At 43.5% G+C, this 22,537-nt stretch overlaps 1 protein-coding gene across 9 annotated transcripts in view; it reads right to left on the bottom strand.

Annotated features, from left to right (window-relative positions):
* THRB (thyroid hormone receptor beta) overlaps window positions 1-22,537 on the bottom strand; it is a 407,560-nt gene that overhangs the window by 206,589 nt on the left and 178,434 nt on the right. For all 9 annotated transcript variants that reach the window (XM_065947527.1, XM_065947531.1, XM_065947530.1 and 6 more), the window contains one exon: window positions 19,686-19,757. The gene's annotated coding sequence lies outside the window, so the exon portion shown is untranslated. The remainder of the gene's footprint in view (window positions 1-19,685; window positions 19,758-22,537) is intronic.

The following is a 22,537-nucleotide window of genomic DNA, read 5'->3' as shown; positions in this document are numbered from 1 at the left end:
TAAAGTGTTTTTGCAAAACTTCGCAGAAATATGAGATAAGCCAAAGGTGGTCAGAAACCTCCAGTCCTTAAAACCTACGTTGTCTGTCACACCTTTGCAACCAAAAGGAAATAGATGCTCCCGGAAAATGCATTTTGTCCTCGTTACCAAACAGGGCCTTGGCCCCAAACCCAAGTTGAACTTGGACACCTTGTTGGGGATGTAGAGAATTCCCATCACTCTTTTAGTATTTCTTAGCTGGGACTGAAGCTGAATCGCCAATACTTTGGCCACCTGATGCGAAGAGCCGCCTCATTGGAAAAGACCCTGATGCTGGAAAGATTGAAGACGGAAGGAGAAGGGGACGACAGAGGATGAGATGGTTGGATGGCATCACAGACTAAATGGACATGAGTTTGAGCAAGCTCTGGGAGATGGTGAAGGACAGGGAAGACTGTTGTGCTGTGGTCCATGGGGTTGCAAAGAATCTGACACGACCGAGCAACTGAACAACAATAACAGCTGGGGCATTACAGCATTGTCAGCAGGACAGATCTTTGGGGGCAGAACTGTCCCTTGTTATGAGGTCCCTAAGGCTAGAGGCATCCCGGCACCCCCTCCACCCCACTGTGATATCAGCAAAAGGCACGGAGCCAGTTCCTGTTGGAGGACCACCACTGATGTTGGGACTGAAGCCTGAACTGGCATCTTGTTGGCATAGCCCACTCTGCAGTAGTGTCCTGATTAAATGTATCTAGTGTTAAATAATAATAATAAAGAGTCAACATATGAAAGAAGAGGACACTTCAACTCAGAAGCTCAGATTTCCAATTCCGTAAGAAGTGACTCATGTAAGTTACCTGCTCTGATTTTGCCGGCCTTTGAATTTGCAATCTGGGGTTGAGGTCAATGCTGCAGGAAGCTCAAGTGGCCAGTCACTGGCTGCCTCTCCCCTCTGTCCACAGGACCCACCCAGATGCACTGGGACAGGAAGAAACAGGTGAAGATGGGAGAGCAAAAGCCCAGGCCTTGAAGGTGAGAGCAAATCTCGTCTGAGTCTTCGCCCCGGCTCTCCTCCCCACACCCCCACCTGCAGCCCCATTTCTCCCAAGGGCAGAGCTCAAGCTCTATCCTGGCAAACAGAATCAGGAAAGAAAATTCATGAGTAGAAGGAAAAAGCCCCACGATTCTCTTTCCCACGAACCATGCCCGAGTGAATGACTCTGCCCAGCGGTTTGCCTCTGATCCCCAGCCCCCTGTACAGACTTAACAGCTCAACCAGTTAGTTACTATAATGAGCTAGTACTGTCTCTCCAGAGACCCTGTTCCACTCCTGCACCCGATCCGACAAGCCTCGGAGCAACTTCCTCATTTGGTTCCCATAGCCCTAGGTAGGGTAAGTGTTAGGAAAGATGAATTTAGGAGGTAGGTCTATGGATGAACAATGAAAACAAATTAATAAATACTTTTAAATGATACATATGAACTTATTTACAAAACGGAAAGAAACTCATAGACATAGAAAACAAGCTAATGGTTACCAAAGTAGAAAGGAGGGAAGGGATAAGTTAGTGGTTTGGGATTAACAGATACACACTCCTATACATAAAAAAGATGACCAACAAGGACTTAGCACAGGGAAGTAAGTTCAGTATTTTATAATAGCCTATAATGGAAAAGAATTTGAAAAAGAATATATATATATACACTCATACATATACAAGTGAAAGTGAAAGTTGCTCAGTCGTGTCCAACTCTTTGTGACCCCGTGGACTAGTGGGTAACCTTTTCCTTTTCCAGGGGATCTTCCCAACCCAGGGATCAAACCCAGGTCTCCTGCATTGCAGGCGGATTCTTTACCAGCTGAGCCACAAGGGAAGCCCAAGAATACTGGAGTGGGTAGCCTATCCCTCCTCCAGCAGATCTTCTCAACCCAGAAACTGAACAAGGGTCTCCTGCATTGCAGGCAGATTCTTCACCAACTGAGTTATGAGGAAGATATACATATACAAACATATATAAATATATACTTGTGAAATTGAATCACTTTGCCGTATACCTGAAACTCTGTAAATCAACTATACTTCAAATTAAAAAGTAACAAAAACAGAGTTAAATGTTTTTTTATAGTTATCTTTTGGTAAAGGACACATTTTTCATCCACAGAAATGATTTAAAATTTTCTTTTTAAATCGTTTATATACCCCCAAAGGGCAACATTAAGAAAAAGTGAGATTAGTGATGGAACTTCGGCAGTTTGGGATTACTTTATGACAGGAAGTCCAAGGTAGCTTCCAGGAGTTCATGAATCCCCTGACAGTTTATGGGGAACGTGTGCTGGTGAGAATTTTTCTGGGAGGAAGTTCATAGCTTTTTCAGGTTTGCCTAAGCCACTAGCCGTGTGTGGCTGTTTGGAGTGAGATGCTCTGTACGCACATGGTGCACACAGCATTTCAAAGATTTAGCATGGAAGAGAGAATGCAAAATAGCTCAATGATTTTTATATCCGTAACTTGTTGGAATGCTATTTTAGATATTGAGCTATGTGAAATATAATAGTAAAATAAATTTCACTTGTTTTTCTTTTTGAATGCAGTTACTAGAAAACTGTAAATTACACGTGTGCTTGCATTCCTGGTTCACATATTTTTAGTGGGCAGTGCTGGGTCACAGCATAAGGGCAGGAAAAGTGAAATCAATCTCAGGAGTTCCCGAGAAATCACAATGATGAATATGTTTTAAAGCGCATTTATAAAGTAAAAAAGCTAGGGTGGATTTGGAGGGGAAAAAATGAGCTTTTGTAAAATACTGATTTCTAGATAGAAACAACATCACAGGTATATATTTTACTTTGTCCCCTTAATCACTGAGCCAGGAAAACAAACCAGTATTAGAAGCTTAAACCCTTTTATCTTTTAAAATCAAAACCATAGCTTCCATAGGTTCAAATGAAGGATTTGAAAAAGTTCATGGGAAAAGTAGGTAACTGGGTTAAGTATCATTTTTTGTTAATCTAATCGACACACACCAAATAACAAAGACTTTATTGTATTTGCTTTGGGCCAGGTCCAGCTGGCAACCTTTGTCCTGTGACCCTTCCTAGGAGTAAGTAGATGTACAAAGTCTGTTAGAGATTCTTGAGGCTCATTTTTCGCCTGGAACTCCAGGAAGGCGGCTTTCTTCTTTGGGTCTGCACATCTCGGGGACACCAGAATCTCTCCTCAGCTTTTCCTCTTGAACTGAAAACTATGACTATGTTGCCCAGGAGCAAGGAAATAGTATTGTTAATTTTTTTCTCTTCCATCGTTGTCACCAAGGCTGTGATTCATCTAGAACATTCTACTAAAAGACACTTCCTGTTTCAGGAGCCTGATTTCCATCGTCACCAAGGTTGTGATTCATCTAGAACATTCTACTGAAAGACACTTCCTGTTACAGGAGCTTGACTCTTCTGGAGCTGAACAATACGTGGTCATAGTTTCACAGTCCTGCACAGAACCTATCACAGAAATGACCAAAGCCTTTAGCTCCATCTCCTCTCTCTAATACTCTGCCACTTTTGGCAAGGCAAGTGCTGTCTGTGGGCTATTTAATGGCCCATTTAAATCTCCCAGGTACAGACGTGGAACTTGGGTGGATTTATCCATAAATGCATTTTTCTCATGAGCATTGTATTTATGCCCCACATGTCTCCCATTCACTCCATTTCCTCTTTTTTTTTTAATTTGTTACTTTTCCCATATAATTCTTTGGTAATCTTTTCTTTTAATTAATTCATTTTTATTGAAGGATAATTACTTTACAGAATTTTGCTGCTTTCTGTCAAACCTCAACATGAATCAGCCATAGGTGCACATATATCCCCTCTCTCTTGAGCCTCCCTCCCATTTCTCTCCCCTCCTCACCCCTCTAGGTTGATACAGACCCCTGTTTGAGTTTCCTGAGCCACACAGCAAATTCCCGTTGGCCATCTATTTTACATATGGTAATGTAAGTTTCCATACAATTTTTTTAAGTTGATATGTTGTATTTTCATTTTTATTCAGTTCAAGACTTTTTTTTTTTTTTTTTTTTGGTCTCACAGCACGTGGAATCTTAGTCCCCCAACCAGGGATTGAACCCGTACCTGCTGCAGTGCAAGCACAGAGTCTTAACCACTGGATCTCCAGGGAAGTCCCATCACGCCACTTGTTACTCCTCCCCCAACTCTTGTTCAGTGCTGTCGGAATCCAAGATTTCCGTAAAATGATGCCATTCATTTTGATGAGGGTGACATGGCCCACAGATGAAGTGACCATCATCAGGTTTTCCATAACAGGCTGACTTGTTCTAACAAACTCAGGCCCCAGGCAACGGAAGTTCCTAAGTGTATTCTTTGGATCCTGTTCTCTGTTTCCTGGGAACAGCATTTCCGCCGTCTGAAATGATGACAGCGCCCCTAAGCCAAGACAAGTGCTGCTAAGGACTTGGTTTTGTTTCGGAACGTTCTCAGGATGATGACAAGGATCATTCAGGGCAGCTAGCCCACGCAGGGGTGAAGGGGTCCACTGAGGGTGGACTCAGCCCTCTCCGATTTTACTGTGTATAAGAATCCCCTGCTGAGTTTGTTAAAGTGCAGATTCTGATTCATTGGGTCTAGGGCGAGCCCCGCGATTCTGCACTTCCAGCAAGATCACGCCTAGTGCCGTGAGACTGACCGCAGCCACACTTTGAGAGGCAAAGGAGTCCATCTCTAAGAACTCTTCCATCTCCAGGAAATCACCTGTTTCTAGGATTCTATAATTTGGGTGACCAGAAACCAAGAGCTGACATAAGCAGGCGTTGGTTCTCTTGAGAACCTCTGCTAGAATACTCCAGCAGTCATAGTACCAGTTGCAGAAAGTCATCAAAGTAGGAGGATTTAGAAATTAAATGTGAGAGTCTATCACCAAACCATTTTAGAATCTTGCAGTGGATCAAGTTACTATCTAGCAGTTCTGTCAAATGCATCTTTAGCTCCTGCATTCCTAGAATATCTCTACAAATGAGCCCCCTTGACAGCTCAGCTGGATGGCTAATAACATTGGGTGCAAAACACATCCAAGTTTGCTCAGTGACTAGTTCCATAAAACAGTTATCTTGAATCCTTATGCAAAGAAGAATTTTGCTAAATAAATATTTGCTCTTCAATTTATATGTTCTGTAAATACAACACGCTCCCATGTAAGATTTGCTTAAAGTGGAACACAATTCTCTCATTCCATATCTGATAAGTATGAAGAAATAAATTATATTCACAACAGGATCAAGGATCCCTCCATCATACCCAGTGCTTGTCAATTCAAGTAAGTGCAGGTACCGCCGTGTATTTGATGCTGATAATCAATTCCTCAGGGTAGGGAAACTCTAAAAAAGAGATGAAGACTCAGCAAAAGTCAAAATGAAATGAATGTGTGATTTCTTCTAATGTATGATTTTTCAGTCTCTTGACTGCAGGCAGATGAATTTACACTATATTAACTGAATGTTCACACACACCACGTGTGCCAAGTGCTGGGAGGAGGGAGAAGAGAAATTAATTTTAGCCTCAATTGAGTAGGGGGGGATGGGCGCCTAACTCGGTATTTACAACCTAAGACGCTTTTAACAGTGATATCTATAAAACACAGTGCAGGACAGAGGCATTCCCTGAATGGGAATGCTGGCCTCTGTGTCCCAACAATATGCGTTCTTATGTAAAGTTTTAGGGGAAAAAATTAGTACGCATGTCTGCCTAACTAACTTTTCAGCAAGTTTTGGAATTTAAGCTATTCTACTGCCTGCAATGCGGGAGGCCTGGGTTTGATCCCTGGGTCGGGAAGATCCCCTGGAGAAGGGAAAGGCTCCCCACTCCAGTATTCTGGCCTGGAGAATTCCATGGACTGTACAGTCCACGGGGTCGCAAAGAGTCAGACACACTGAGTGACTTTCCCTTTCACTTCACACTCTCACTGCAAGGGTAGAAGGAGTGGATGATCGGGGTCACGGAGGTGGGACTTGAACTCACCTTTGCCTCACGTTCAAGTCCATGCTCGTGTTGTGGCAACAGACTGAGTCTAAAATTCTCACTCTTTGTAGGATTGGTTTCATGTCCAAGTGCGTAAGTGAGGGAGTCTGGGCTGGACATGCACACACCGCGACGTTTAACACGGGTAACCAACGAGGACCCCCGTTCAGCACAGGGGACTCTGCTCAGAGTCACGCGGCAGCCGGGATGGGAGAGGGTTTGGCCGAAGTGAACACTAACACGGCTCCTGAGCGTCAGGCGCTCATGTTCAGGCGTTTTACATGTATTCACTCCTTTAATTGTCACAGCAAGCCTCTGAAGCATTGCCTCCATGGTACGGTTGAGGAAATAGGCAGAAGCCACCCAATCATGTCCTCACAGTCACACGGTAAATACGCGGCAAAACTGGGATCTGAACCTGGGAAATCTGGTCCTGGAGCCGCTTCGCTACTGCGAGTGTGGTGTGATGACCGGCGTCACGGCCTGGGTATACCCCGGGAGTTTTGCCAGGAATCCAGCCACTCAGGCCCTGCCCCGGGTGCCTTGATTCAGAACCAGCATTTTGAACAAGGCTCCCACTTGATCGCATGATCCTTAAGCCTTGAGATGCACCCCTGTCACAGGCTACATCAGTTGATGAAAGACCAGCCCCCTGCCCCGCCACCTTCCCCCTTGGCCTGAACCCCTGTTCTGAAAGATTGCTACCATCTATCTGCCCCTCAGGCATTTGTGGGCACATGAGCTGCCTCAGCTTCACTCCAAGACGTGAGTCAAAAGTAGGTTCTACACAACACATCTAGAAGCACCAAACATTTCCCCTTCTTTACTGAGGATCTCAGGAGTCAGAGTGAAGGAGTCTCTTCACGACCTTGTGTGTGTGTGTGTGTGTGTGTGTGTGTGCATGTGTGTGTGTGTGTGTGTGTGTGTGCATGCGTGCTATCGCTCACTCTTTGTGACCTCATGGACTGTGGCTCGCCAGGCTCCCGGGTCCTTGGAATCACTACCTTGGAGCCTCTGTCATCTCTCTGATGCTCTGCCCACGATTGCTCGCTCATTCACTTACCTCCTCTCTCTCCCGCTGTCTCTCTGCCTCCCTCCACCTCGAGCTTCACCCCCAAGTCCACCTCTGACTCCCTCTCCATCTCCCTCTCTTCTCTGGAGTAATGGTGCAAACCTCCCCTCGCCTCCATCAAAAGAGTTTCACTCTCAGTCAGATTCCTTGTAGATTTATTTTTCCACCTCTAAGCACACTGGTCAAGTTTCCCAAGTAAATACGGTTCCTTTCCTTAGAGGAATTCTGTTACTAGTTGTTACTAGATATCATTTTCCCATCTTACGGTTATTTCTTCTGTTCTACCTCTTTTTAAATCATGAAATATGATATGCATGGGTTTCTCAGGTGGCGCTAACGGTAAAGAATCTGCCTGCCAATGGAGGAGATGTAAGACACGTGGATTCAATGCCTGGGTTGGGAAGACCCCCTGGAGGGGTGCATGGCAACCCACTCCAGTATTCTTGCCTGGAGAATCCCATGGACAGAGGAGCCTGGCAGGCTACAGTCCCCAGGGTTGCAAAGAGTTAGACATGACTGAAGAAACTTAACACGCACACGATATGCATACTACATATGCAGAAAACTGTACATCTTTGAACTCCTACTATCTTTGAATTTTCATGGAGAAAACAATTGCTTTTCATTAGCAACATATGAAATAAAAATATGAACCATATCATTTACTAAGATGGCCATAATGGGCAACCCAGAGATCCAAGATTCAAACGAACTGAGGCCAAGCTTAAACAAGAAAACTGAAGGTCTCTACTGGTTGCTAAGTGCAATATGTCAGACTTTCTGTCTCCGACTCTTGGAAATTACCAGAAAATCAAGTAGGTTAGCACTCTTAGAATAAGCATATTCCAATGCTATCTCTACCTTGCTGCAGAATATGTCTTAAAGTATTTCTGACTAAATGAAAAATGCAAGATAGGTATAATAGTATTTTGTATTAAAGGAGGACATCTAGATAAGATGAATAAAATGAACAATCGCAGCAAGTTCTGATTTAGTCATGGTCTGTGTCTTTAGACTGTGCAGTAAACTCCTGCTTCCAGTTTTTGCCTGTCTGCCTTTGATTCTCTTTCAGGCCATAATACGAAGCAGTAGAAGAGAAAGAAGTCACATACTTAGTCAATCAGACGAATTCTGTTATTTATTCAGTTTTCAGTTCAGTCGCTCAGTCGTGTCCGATTCTGCGACTCCATGGACTGCAGCACGCCAGGCCTCCCTGTGCATCACCAACTCCCGGAGCCTGCTCAAACTCATGTCCATTGAGTTGGTGATGCCGTCCAACCATCTCATCCTCTGTCATCCCCTTCTCCTCCCTCCTTCAATCTTGCCCAGCATCAGGGTCTTTTCAAACGAGTCAGCTCTTCGCATCAGGTGGCCAAAGTATTGGAGTTTCAGCTTCAGTCCTTCCAGTGAGTATTCAGGACTGATTTCCTTTAGGATGGACTGTTATTTATTAATTTATTAATCATTATCATAAAAGATTTCCTGAGAGAAAAAGGTTATGCTTCTTACTAAATGAAGTTCTCTAGATTATGTGAAATAAACAGCTCACCACTGCTCCTTGTGACTGGTTATCAATGATAACTTAAACTTGGCATGATACCTACCTCATCAAGCACTTCCTCTCAAAGGAAAAACAACACTGAGAATCCAGGTGACCGGCCCATCCTCCATTAATGGCCAATGGTTTTAATGGAGCAGGGAGCATGCTTGGCGCTCGCTTTTGGTAACCAGTCTAAATATGACTGGCTTTCCGGGTGGCTCAGTGGTAAAGAATCTGCCTGCAATGCAGGAGACACGGGCTCCATCCCTAGGTCTGGAAGATCCCCTGGAGAACGAAACAGCAACTCACTCCAGTATTCTTGCCTGGAAAATCCCACGGACAGAGGAGTCTAGCAGACTACAGTCCATGGGGTTGCAAAAGAGTCGGATGTGACTGTTCGGCAAAACAACAACTAAATATAACTGTCTTTACTAGATTTTCCCCATTGATTCAACTCCAATGTTAGGTGAGTATATAAAGTGTTTGAAACAGAAGTGAAAAACTGTTCAGACACATATTAAAGCATAATACAACAACTGTCTGTAAATGAAAGCACAACATCAATGGAAACATGAAAAAAACAAAACAAAACCAACTGTTACATGTTGGAAATAGAGCTTAGAACTATGAAGCCTCGTCTCTCTTTCTCCTCTTTGACAGAAGTCAGATTCTGCTTATTCTTCTGGGCCTGATTCAAACTTTAGTCCCTTCAATAAAGGTTTCATAGGTCACTGCAACTACCATCATTTCTTCCTCTTCTTTCATGAATTATGAATCATTTCACCAAAAACATAAATAATGAATAACTAAAATTACCGTTTACCTTTTCTGGCGTATGTATGTTGACTTCCCAATTAATTTTAAGTTTCTTTGAGGAAGTATAATTGGCAGTACTTTTTGTACCTTCCATTGGCATAGCATGATGTTTTGCATAGAGAAAAGCTTAATAAATATTTTACAACATATTTTCCCAAAGGGCGGTGAAAACTAGCTGTTCCACCTATTATTAGCAGAAAGCACAGTTCCAAACCAGAAATTATTGTGTCTTGGTATGATCTCCAAACAGCTCAAGAAAAAGCTGTCTAATCAACATGGTCTTAAGTAGTCTTCAGGGTATTCATGAAATAAATTGACACAACTCAGAAATCAACAATTGCAAAAACTGTGTTTAATACAAACTTAGGTCATTTGTACATTTTGGATGAATTTTTGTTCTTTCAAATAAATGTTGAAGAACCCTCTCATTTTCCTGATTCTAATGAATATATTTATGGATCAAGAAATTTGAATTTTGCACCTAGTTCAACCAAAAAATTATTATAAATACTGTTGGTAAATCCTAAATATAAAGGTTTAAAACATTCATCAGTAGATAATGGAATGGTCTAATTCCCATCAAACTATTCTAGGTTTTAATCCGATGCTATTGTATGAATTTAAAATAGAATTTTTAAAAGGTAGATGTATAAACTAATGACAGAGTGATGCTGTAGTTTAAAAAATGAGATAAAATTGACAGTTTGGGGAAATATAACAGTCAGAGCTTCATCTTACGCTGCGTACTCTAGAGAATGCAGGATGGATTTAGAGAGTAATTCTTTTAAGGAAACTTAAGAAATTGAAGAAAATATTAAATAAAATTTAATAAAATAAAAAATTCAAGCTGAATATTTAATGGATCCCTGTGTGGGAAAAATAATTAAACTTGAAAATAATGAAACAGACTGCAAGGGAAAGGATATTCATATAGAGATATATTCATATAAGGATAAACTTATATGAATTAAATTTTGAAACCCTAGGGCAACAGATAAAAATATAAGAGCAACTCATACTCATTCAATAGGTATTTACTAAGCATCTACTATATTCCAGGCATTATTTAGGTTTAGGTAATTATCTGTCTATCTACCTGCCTACATATCCATCCATCCATCCATCTAACAGATAAAGATCTGTACAGCCTTGTTATCAAGGAGTCTACATTCTAGTGGATAGAGACTGATGTTTAACAAAACAAATTGTTAACACTTTGCATGGGAAAAGATGGAGAGTGTTATGGGAAAAAGAAAAGTAGAAATAAGAGAGAGGATTAGAAGTGCCAAGGGTTGTGCCTGTTGGGTGGCTAAAGTATTAAATAGGGTAGCCAGACATCAGTGAAGGAGAAGATTCAAATAAAGACTTTCGAGAGGTGCAGGAATGAGCCCAGTGAGTGTCCTGGGGGAAGGATGAGGCGTTCCAGGCAGGGGGAACAGCCATCTGGTACTAAAGCAAAGGCAAAGGCGAAATGAGAAAAACATATCTGTGACACACAAGATGAGCAGAGAGACATCCTTAACAGGGAAAAGCGTTTTTGGAAACTGGTTAAAAAGATCAGTATCTTACAGAAAACGGGCAAATGGCATGAACAGAAATCTTGGCATGAAAGTCAATAAAATGAAGACTGAAATATATCCAGTCTTACAAGGAATTGAAAAAGTATACAGTAAAGTAACCTCACTCTAGGGAAATCCAACTTGTGAAGATTAAATAATGTCAGTAAAGATGCGACCAACTGGACTCTCTTCACGGAAGCATAAAATAACACAACATTTTGTAAAATATTAAGACAAAATCTGTGGAAAGGTACATTTACGGCAGCACTGCTTATAATGACATGTAAATGATTAATACCTAGGTAACATCCAAACTGGTTTCTGGCCCAGCATTTATCTGTGGGCATTTGAAGCCTCCATATGAATGTTCCATAAACACCTCCAAGTCCAAACTCATTTCCTGCAGCCACAATACCAATCCCAAAGTGCCCCCTCTTTTGCTTCAGTGAATGGTACCGATGTATACCCATACCTAAGACACAAACTCATCCGCCACATCTTCTTTCTTGCTTCCTGAATTTTGTCATTCCCATGTCTCATCAACTCTGCTTTTGTAATGTTTCCTGAGTCCATCTCTTCCTCTCCATTTCCACCAGAATGGCCTTCGTTCAGCTCTCATCATTTTGCACCTAAGCCAAGTAACAGCTGCTTACCTGGCCCTCGATAGCCAATCTCAGTTCCACCTCGTCCATCCCTTCATTGCCATAGGGCTCTTTCTAAAATATCAAACTGGGTCAAATCACAACTCAGTTTAAATTTTCAAATGGCCCCCTCCTGCTGTCAGGTTAAAATCCAAACACCGTAGAGGCAGACTTGTGTGAGCTGGCCCCTGACCATCAGCTGTCATGTCCTGCCAGTCTAAACTCTTCCCTCCGTCCATCATTATCTACCCGTGAATTACACACCACGCCTCTCCGTCTTCATCTATGCCATTGTCTCTGCTTGTCCCCCTCGCCCCCGCCACTACCTTTACTGCTCACTAGACAACATCTCTTTTCCTTTCCAGACTCAACTGACACAAGATAAAATCTTTGCTTTTAGTGTTGATCAGTCTGCGTTAGTGTATCTCAAAGTTAAGCGTGCATCAGTCATCTGAATGGCTTGTTAAAGTTTCCAGAGTTTCCACCGCCAGAGGTTTTGAGTTGGTCGGTCTGGGGTGGGGCCTGAGAATCTGTATTTTAACAAGTTTCCAGGTGACGCAGATGCTGTCCGTCCAAGGCCCACACTCTGAGAACCACTTGTCTGGAGAAGTCTTCACTGAAGAAACTCAAGCTTGGCTGGCTGCTTGCTTTTTCATTCATTAAACAAGGGTTTGCTCTGTGAATATGTGTCTATTCCAGCCCGTGAATTAGGTCAGGTGTTCTGCATAGAGATGTAAAGAGAATCTCTCTCTCTGATGGGAAGGAGGCAGGACTGACATGTACAGTTCTACAGGTTGGACACTGTGTAAATGGTGCCCAGTGACATACTGCGGTTCAGCCAGAGGCGAGGGTCCTGGCCCTCAGAGAAGCAAGCCTTCGGTTTACAGAGCAGTGTGATGTGTGGCATTATACAACGAGGCATGATTTTCTTTGAGACACGAGCAGAACCTCCAAACCCAGATATGCACTCGGGCAAAGGAGTCAGGCGAAGCTTGCTAGAGGATGTCATACTTTCATTGAGTGTGGAAAGGTGAGGAGACATTATTAGAGGGGAGGGAACAGCAGGGCTGGAAGGAAGCCTCACGTTAGAGACACAGAAGTGCTATACGCGATAGGAAGTAGACCGCTCTGGATGGAGAAAAGAAAGTCAAGGCCTCCACTCACTTTGTCCGACAGGAGGGGCATTTGCTTAATTTGAAGAAAATTTTTTAAATTATGAAATATCACATATATTCACACATATACACAATGAAATATTTCACGTATATATACATATGTATTGATATATATACACACAGTGGAATATTATTCAACCACGAAAAGAATGAAATACTGCCATTTGCAGCCACGTGGTTGGACTTGGAAATTGTCATATGAAGTGAAGTCAGACAGAGAAAGACAAAGGTCAGATGATATTGTATATATGTGGAATCTAAAATACGATGCAAAACAGACTCAAAGCTTAGAGGACAGACCTATGATTATCAAAGGGGAAACCTGGAGAGGGGTGGGATAAATCGGGAATATGAGGTTAACATACGCACACTACTATATATAAAATAGATAACCAACAGGACCTACTGTATAGTGTAGGAAATCTGTTTAATATTCTATAATAATCTAAATGGGAAAGGAATTTGTAAAAGAATAGACATGTACGACTGAATCACTTCATTGTGTACACCTGAAATCAACACAACATTGTTAATCAGCTATGCTCTGACATAAAGGAAAAAGAGTTTTTAGAAGGGATATAAAACAATATTACAGACACACACGGGCCCACCATTCAGCTTTGCTCCATTGGCTTCACCCCTCTCTTTATAAGAAATAAAACAAGGGAACACGGTGACCTATCTCCCTTTCTCTCCCCGTTCCCGCCCCCTCCCCTCCCCCTCTTCACCAAGCTAGCCACGGTTTTACAGTTGGCGTCTTTTTCCCATGCATGTTTTTGTACTTTTGCTACGTAAGTGTACAGGCATTTACACCTTAATGAGAAACTCTGTCCAGGGCATTACAGCAGAAATTACGGCGCTTGCCTCGACAGGCTTCCTGCGAAGAGACGGAACAGCGGGCAGCCAAGGCCCCGCCAGACCAGCTCCTCTCCCCCGGGTGGTGGGAAAAGGCAGGCCTTGGACCAGCTTTGGTGATGCCGCTGGGCGGTGCAGCGCGGGGGTCAGGGGAGAGCGGTGGGAATCAGAAAATCACGCTCTGCTTGTTCAGCTGATTTTAAAAGCGAAAAGGAAAACGCATGTTGCCTTGCAGTCAAAGATGTCAAACACGCAGGACTAAGAAAGTGGTACTGACGAACTCGGTCACTGTGCCAGCCTGGTGGGTTACCTACCCGTGTGTATACGTGGGTGTCGCATGTACCATGGATGCAAAGAGTTCCAAAACAGCCGGGCTGAGGGCCTGGCTACATCCTACCAGCACCGCAGACGGGCTTTGATTTTGTTACCTGCAAAACGGCAAGACATGACCTGCTGCTCCCTGGCTTAACATAAGGGATGTGCTGATGGCGTGGAGCTGAACTTCCTTCTCACTGGGAGTTCGTCATGAAAAGTCTTGGGGTGTCCCTGGGGCCACTAGTGGTAAAGAACCCACCTGCCAATGCATGAGACATAAGAGAGGTAAGAGATGAGGGTTCAGTCCCTGGGTCGGGAAGATCCCCTGGAGGAGGGCATGGCAGCCCACTCCAGTATTCTTGCCTGGAGAGTCCCATGGACAGAGGCGCCAGGCGGGCTACAGTCCATGGGGTGACAAAGAGTCAGACACGACTAAAGCGACTTAGCACAGAGATGAGAAGTCTGTACGGTTACCAAATGCATCATCCTTCTCCTCCTAAAGTTAAAGAAAGAAGAGACAGTGAGAGGAAAGAGACGGAGACAGAGACAAAGAAAGAAAAACTGGTTTCCTTCCCAACCTCGACTTTCCCATTTCCCCCAGCTTGATTTCTTATGATCCCTTCCTAGTGATATTTACAACGCCTTCACCTCTTGGTTCCTTTAAAAGTCTACAATTTAGTTCCTTTTTATTTATTTTTTTCTTTGTTTAGGGATGCCAAAGTTAGAAAGTTATTGCAATTGGTGGGAGGACCCTAGAAAAGTTTTATGTTGTTTGTGTTGTGTGTATGCATACGCTATTCATCTGTGCATTATTTACCTATTGTCCAGAGACTGCGTCATTAAATTTCCAGCCAATGTTCTGTATATAAAAACACCATGAGATTTTTTTGTTTGTTTGTTTATCCAGATCCTGTATCCTGGAAATGTAGCTAAATGTCTTTCCTGGGTTTCCATCCATATATATACGTGTGTGTGTGTGCATATAATATATATGCCCATATATATATATATTTATTCATATATATGCACATACATGGGCTTCCCTGGTGGCTCAGGGGTAAAGAAACTGCCTGCAATGCAGGAGACCTGGGTTTGATCCCTGGGTCGGGAAGACCCCCTGAGGGAGGGCATGGCAACCCACTCCAGCATTCTTGCCTGGAGAATCCCATGGACAGAGGAGCCTGGTGGGCTACAGGCCATGGGGTCGCAAAGAGTCGGACACGACTGAGTGACTCAGCAGCAGCAGTAACGTACACACACGCATATTCATATATACACATGTTTATGAATATGAATATAATGTATTTTTACACACATCCACATACCTCACAAACGTGTGCGTATGTGTGTTTGTTGAAATGCAGTTTTGAACTGCATGGCTAATAAAAGAATACAATCTCCTTGGTCAATGCACTCTTCACAAATTCCATCACACCGGTGTCTCCTGATCCTAATGCCTCCTCAGTAACACAAAGCTCTTCACTACAGACTGGAGGCCTCCACTGCGTCCAGTTGGCTGCAAAATCAGCTCCTCCAAAGCTCCACCTTGGCCGTGCCTCTCCAGAACAGAAAAGCCTTTAACAGCTGCCTGATTGTGACCAGTCTTCTAGGTGCTTCCATCCCATTCCTTTACAACCAGATCTCACGTTACTTGCGGACGCAAAGTACGTTTTCCAGCTACATTTTTCAGATTCTTTTGCAACCAGGAGTTAGCAGATGAGACTGCAGGCAGAAACCGTGAGGGGAAATTCAGAGAAAGTCTCCTAGAGAGGAAAACCAGCTGGTATTGGGTGCCTTTTGCCCCGCTCTTCCCATCTTGCCTGCTGCCTTGAATTTACGTGTGAGGGCTAGAGATCTAGCAGCCATGTTGACCCAGGAGGTAACCCTGAAGATAAAGTCATATGCTTGAGAACAGAAATACAGAAAGATAGAAGGTACCTGAGTCCCTGATGATAACAGAACCACCCCAACTACCCTGGAGAGAAAAATAAATTTTGTGTGTTTTCACTGTTATTTAAGATTTTCGGTGATAGGCAGGCCCAAAATAGTAGTTTATTCTCTCTCCAATTCTAGCTATTTCTCTGCTCTGGCCAGTTTTATATGCTGATCAGTTTTTTCTTCTTCTTTAAAAATTTTATTTATTTTTTAATTGGAGGATAATTGCTTTACAAGATGGTGTTGGTTTTTGCCACACATCAACACAAATCAGCCATGGGTATACATGTGTCCTCTCCCTCTGCCACCCCTGTCATTTTCCAATCCATTCCGCCCCTCTGTTTTGTCACTGAGTACCAGATCTTCTTGAGACAAGAGCTTACAGAGAGAAAGGTCTGCATTTGAGCCCAGGCCTACCGCTCCGACATCCTCAGCATTGCTCCTCATGCCTCCCCCTCAGTTACCTTGTCTGGAAATTGAGAAGAAGAATATGCATATTAAAGGCTTTGCTGCTTTCTTTCACCCAGTTTCTTAGTTGTTACTGGCCCAAAAGCATCAGTAGAGAAAATAATTGAGGGAGGGAGAAGGAGATAAAATTCAAATCAGGTTGTGTTCCCACTTGTTCACAGCCCTCGTCAGCCATTTAGGGGTTGAAAAGGTTCAGGTTGCTAATTTTCAAAAGTCAGTGGGAAAAAATATCAACCAACCGGACTTCAGTTGTTGACATTGTACTCTCATTCTTATGCATAACTGAAATCTGAGTAAACATATGTTGCATTTTCCAAACACCCCTGGCCCTGTAGATAAATGCACACATACATACATACACACAAAGATTTCAAGAACGTTGGCCCTGGGGGAAATCACTTGTCCCAAGTCCCTGGAATGGAGAAGTCACACAATTCTTGGTATTTGCCATTTGGATAAATTGACTCGTAATGAATGACTTGAAGAAACAGCTCCTTTTAAATGGCACTGAATTGCAAAAAAGCAAATTCTGCTCAGACTCTTCCATCCTGCAATTTCATTTCTGCTCTTATGCACATTAACCTAAATTGGCTGGATACAAATCTTGCTGAATTAAATTTGATTTGATGAGAACATTTGCGTGTCCGTGCAGGCAGAGTGCAGTATGTGTGGGTTTCTAAAATGTTATTTAAAATGTTCTTTGACGAATGATTCAGCTTTGCCATAGCTCCAAGAGTGAACTAAATTTTTGGTCCTGTGGATGCATCTTGTGAATGAACTAGATCATGGCCCTTTGCTGGGAAGTCACTGAAGGAGCAGTTTGTTTTTTCCTGAAGAAAAGCCACACAGCCTCAGAGGTGGGAACACGGGATACAATGAACCCCCTGGACCACTCTGAGATCAGCTGAACCCACAGATGCGGAGCCCAGGGATAAGGAGGGTCCACTGTGCTGCATCATGTTGACTTGAGGGCCTTGGGCATCTGTGGATTCGGGTGTACCGGGACCTGGAACTATACCGTGCCTTTAAATCCTCGCTGCCTCTGCCTCCTGTGACCCTCTCTCACCATCGTTCGACACTGCTTAAAACCCCCTCCTGGCTCTTCTCAGTCCAGCTTTCTCATCAAGCTCTAACTGGCAGGCCTGGCCACCCTGATCAGACCCAGATCAGGGTCTGATCTGCCTGGGCCCAGGACACCAGCAAGTGTTTCAACCCAAATGATAACCTTCCACGTTACTGCCGGACTTTCTAAAACACACAAACAGAAAAACTCAAATAGATTTGGCTCCAAGTATTTCTGGGGGAGAAATGTCCATTTTAAAGGATGCTTTATTCAGGTCACTAAAGGCCGGAATTCCAACCTGTCACCAGAAGTTCTACTCTGAAAAGATACAGAAGAAGGAATCTTACATTTCACAGGTCCCAAAAGAGTATTCAGATGAAAGAGCAGAGGTTAAAAAATTACGGACAATTTCCCGAGCATTATCCACAGTCCATGTCCAAGAAATGCATGAATCAAGTATTGTACTTGGGACCTCCACCCCAGAAATCCCCTACATTCTCCTTTAGCAGCATTACGGGCCAGAAGGTATTCAGGGGTTCTGTTGCCTGAAATTCTCTGAGATTTTTTTTTTTCCTAGTTTTGGAAATTATTGAACAAAGAAAGTGTTGGAAAAGCAGTGTGGCCTCTTGTCTTCTCCAACTTTGCATAATGACTATAAACCCCACTCAACAAAGGGTGCACACGGCTTTAAGAAAGACCATCAATATTTCCAGTATTTCAGGAAGTTCTCAGTAATTCTTTTGCTCTCAGCTAGCTTTTTTTCTTTGTTTTCCTCTGTTGCTTTCATTTGTGTAATTTTATGTATAGCATAGATTTTATGTATAGCAAAAAGGAAGCGGGTTGACAAATGCCATGCAGCACACACGTCTATGAAGACAGACATTTCTATCACCCCAGAAAATTCCCTGTGCCCCTGCCTAGCCAAGCTGCTCTCTCCCCAAAGTAGCCACTATTTTGATTGCTATCACCACAGAATAGCTGTGCCTTTTTCAGAACAAGGTAAAAATGGATGAACACAGTGTAGTTTTTAAGTGATGGATGTCTCATGTTTTAAGCATCTATAAAACACCCCTTGGCTTCCTTATCTGCAAATTGAGGGGCCTGCCCCGTGAAAACAGTGGGCAAGTCCTCTGAGGCTTCCTGGGGGCCTGAGAGGTCACCTTCATTGCAGGTGGGTGGCATGCAGGCAGAAGCGCAGGCTTCCCTCCTCCCAACGGAACAGCTGTACTTTTCCGTATCTTACAAATTGCGTTTCACTGGAAGACTGCATTCAAGTGATCTTTGCAAAAAAAAAAAAAATTTAAAAAGTTGGAGAAGTGCAGGTCTAGCCGATTCTTACCGATCCCTCTCCCTGGAACCTTCTATAAATTACAAATCGTGTTTCTGATATGAGAGCCGGGACTGGCCCCCTGGAGGGAAGGCTGGGAGACAGCGGCAGCCCGAGGAGGGGCCCCGGGGAGGCCAGGGCCCCGAGCTCTGTAACATTAGCACCGGCGACAATCAGATAGCGCCACCCCAACCCAGGGAGCCGGACAATAGGCCAGAGGCGCTGGCGATGGCAGGCACAAAGACCGCATTCAGAGGGCCCGGCTCCGCCGCCAGCCAGGGCTGTCCAGACGCCGCAGACCCCGGCCCCGCCGGAATGTCACCTCGCCGCCAGAAAGCCATCTTTCCTGGTTAGCTTTTAAACTGCTAAAAATAATAAATACAGAAAGGAAAGTGCTGACACAATCTTAACTGCGGAGACAAACTGAAACCGTTGTTATAATAATGTCAACAAACTGGGTTCCAAATGACATCCTAGCATTCCAAATATTTCTCGACTTCAGGGCCCGAAGGGAGGCTGCGGGTCTTCACTGCAAGGTTGCTCTAGTCTACCTGGCTCGCTCCAACCCAGGGTAGAGATGCGATCCTTCTGCCTTCTTTAGCACTCAAGGAAGAGAGGTCGGAGGGAACTCTGGTTCTCCATTCAGCGTTTTTTCACATAACAAATGACAAGTGGGCTCCTTTCTCTCTGTGCCCAATTATTACTTTTTCTCCCCAAGTGAATTTGAAGCATCCTTTTCTCCATCATGTTTATTTTTAACCTGCTGAATGCTTTGTGTTTCTCCTTAATACCTACAGAGTTCAAAACTATCTTAAATAACAACACCAGCAATGCATAAACGAGAAGATCACTCCCAGAATGCTGCAAAGTGACAATCATAAAATCACCAATCTGCAAACAAGTGTAACATCTGACCTGCCGATCCATGAAACCCCGTGTGGAACTTGGCACCCAGGCAGGACGGCCAGTGGGAAGGAGACTGCAGATCTGGAAAAAGAGAAACACAAGAAGATAAATAAAAGTGTTTTTTGTTTGTTTTTTTTTAAAGTTCCCCAACATTTGCTTAATCTGCCACTGTTCTTTCTATGTTTGAATAGGGTCTGGTTTCAGAGCTGTCTCTGATTTTGAATACATGCAAATAGACTTAGATAAAATCCCACTCCAAAGAGGAGCCAGTTTCAGAGAAAAGGACTTTAACACAAGGATTCTAATAATACATTATGGGATGGGACAGGGCTTCTGAGTCCCAAGAACCTACTTTCTTATGCACAGGGTCCCCGGCCTTGGAAGAGGTCTAAAAGGCAAATGTGAATCTTAAACAATTTAGAACTTCTGTGCTAAACACTGTCCAGCTGGGTGTCAGAGGATGATCCCCAGGGTAGGTCCTAACACGCCCCAGCTGCGGCCGAACCCCTGTGAGTCGGCGGTGGGGGGGTCCAAGAGGACCCCACGGAGATGCTCGGTGGTGGCAAGTGCGGTGATGCTGGGGACACGTCCCCCGGGTCTTCTAAACAGATGAAAGAGAAACCAGGGCATTTGCTCCCGCAAGAGATGACGCCTCCAAGTGCCTGTCTGCACAGCAAGCGAGGGGCTGCTCTTTCAGTGACTGTGGTCCCATGACTGTGGCTGCCGTGAGGAGCTTAGAAATCAGGGGGACGCAGAGGTTGGTGAGGGCAAGACAAACATCTGAGTCCCCTCTACCCAGAACGGACCACAGACAACATTTTGTTATTATCGGCTCTTTTTAAAAAAGCAAACAAAATGGAACATAGGTATCATCTCCTTGACGACCTGCTCCAAGGTCAGGTCACCAGTTTGTATCTTTCCAGTAGGCTTTTTTTTTTCTTTAAACACTTACAATATGACTAGCCAGGACAAGGAACAGTGTTGGCGTGTTCGTAACTCACGTGTACGATGTGCATCTATGTACATGCATCTGCCGTCCGGCAGTTGGACCCAGTGTCATGTGTGTGATTTGACCATGTTGAGAGCACCAAGTCTGAGCTCAGTCTTAGCTCACTGCCCTTCCACCTGGTACCATCAAAGCCGCCGCCATGCCGTCAAACTGTGTGCTGCTTATGTGAGTGTGCATATGCGGGTGTGCGTGTGCACGTTTTCTCCGCAACTCCACTCAGCTTCTCAAGATGCTGCTCTTTCTTCTATACCCTGGCTCCATGCAGAGTGAACACTAGGTGTGCTAACAGGCAAAACGTCTGCTAACAATTCATCTGCTTATTATAAATCTTCTTCCCTTTGCAAACAATATTAAGGAGCGGACAAGGCGGGAAGAAGTTTGTGTTTGTAACCCCTGTGGCTTTAAGTGTGAGTAGACACACCACGTTTCAACCACTCCCTTCAACACTAACACCTAAAAACAAACTTTGCCTTCGTATGAAAAGAATACTGAATCTCAACTTATTTTTTGAGGGTATATATCTGACTTGGATTTTAAAGAATATGTGTGAAACCTGAGTCAGCGAAAACAACCTAAACATTCTCAATAGTTAATAATAATAATAAGCAGTTTAATGTATAACGCTTCTTAAGCACATTTTGTGGGCTGGGTTCGCTAATGTTCTCACCTAATTTCATTAATTTAATCCTCACAATGCTTGTATGAGGTAGGCATTATTAATAACCCCGTTGTTCCCATGAGGAAAAGAGAGGCAGAGAAAGGTTTAAATTTTTGCCCAAAGGCAAACTGTGAAAAAGAGACTAGCTGGGACTCTCACTCAGGCAGTAAGACGTCAGGGGTCTCATTCTGAATTACCGAGAACAAGCTCAGGTTTAAAGATGAAAACAGCAGTGAGGAAAACTAGAAAACAGTGTCACTGAGGCGGCTTCCAAGTTTTGCTATGATACAAACGGACAGCATCTCCTTCATGGTGTGGCTCAAACCAAGAACAAACCAAATTAGACTTCTCCAAGCAGACAAATTCAAAGCAATTTCCTAGTGATGAAGGAAATTTAAAGTAGCAAGGTCAAGCCCCAGACCCTTCCAACTTAAACAGCCCCATCTTTAATTCTTCTGCTCTTCAGAAAACGGGGAGCTGTGGATTTGCTCATGGCTAAAGAAGGCATCCCGGTTTGTTTATACAGATTCAAAGCAAAAATGAGAATCACTCCTTGGGACAACTTTAGCCTAGAATGTGTGTTCTTGACACGCTTTCAATTGGGACACAAATATATTAGCAGTGTGGTTATTTTGTACTTCCAAAAGATTCCGTTTTATAACTGATTCATATTTATGTTTGGAAGACGTTTATTTCTGGGCATGAAACAGTTCATTTTGTTAAGCCATCTGACCTGAGGTAAGGTTGGCACCATTTCCCGTGACTGCTCCCAATTAATGCAAATTGAAGGTTAAAGGATAAATAAAGCTCCTTTAACTTGGTTTATTAATATGTTATTTATAAACGACTCTTTACTTGGTCTATTTTTTTTTTTAGCCTGTAACTATGTACAAATGAACCCTAACGAGTGAACTAGAGAATACATAATGTGTATTTTATTGCAAAGTTTTCATTTAAAAAGGGTTTTTCTTACAGCAAAAAATGAATGTCATCTACCTCTCTGCCTTTGGGTCTCAGGTCTCTTGTCTGATCCCACAGAGCCTGATGCTGACCAACTCCATTGCATTCACCGCGCATCCTCAGCCCTCCCTGCCCCTTGCAGCTCCTCTTCCCAAGAGTCTCAGGCCTGCCTCCTTTAAGTTGGATTTCGGTCATGTGACTTGCTTCAGCCAATGGCATGTTAGCAAGTATGCC

This window comes from Muntiacus reevesi, chromosome 10, assembly GCF_963930625.1.
Source record: "Muntiacus reevesi chromosome 10, mMunRee1.1, whole genome shotgun sequence".
In the NCBI taxonomy this organism is placed as follows: domain Eukaryota; kingdom Metazoa; phylum Chordata; class Mammalia; order Artiodactyla; family Cervidae; genus Muntiacus; species Muntiacus reevesi.
The sequence above is the reverse complement of the archived record's forward strand: the minus strand, read 5'-3'. Positions and strand labels throughout refer to the sequence as shown.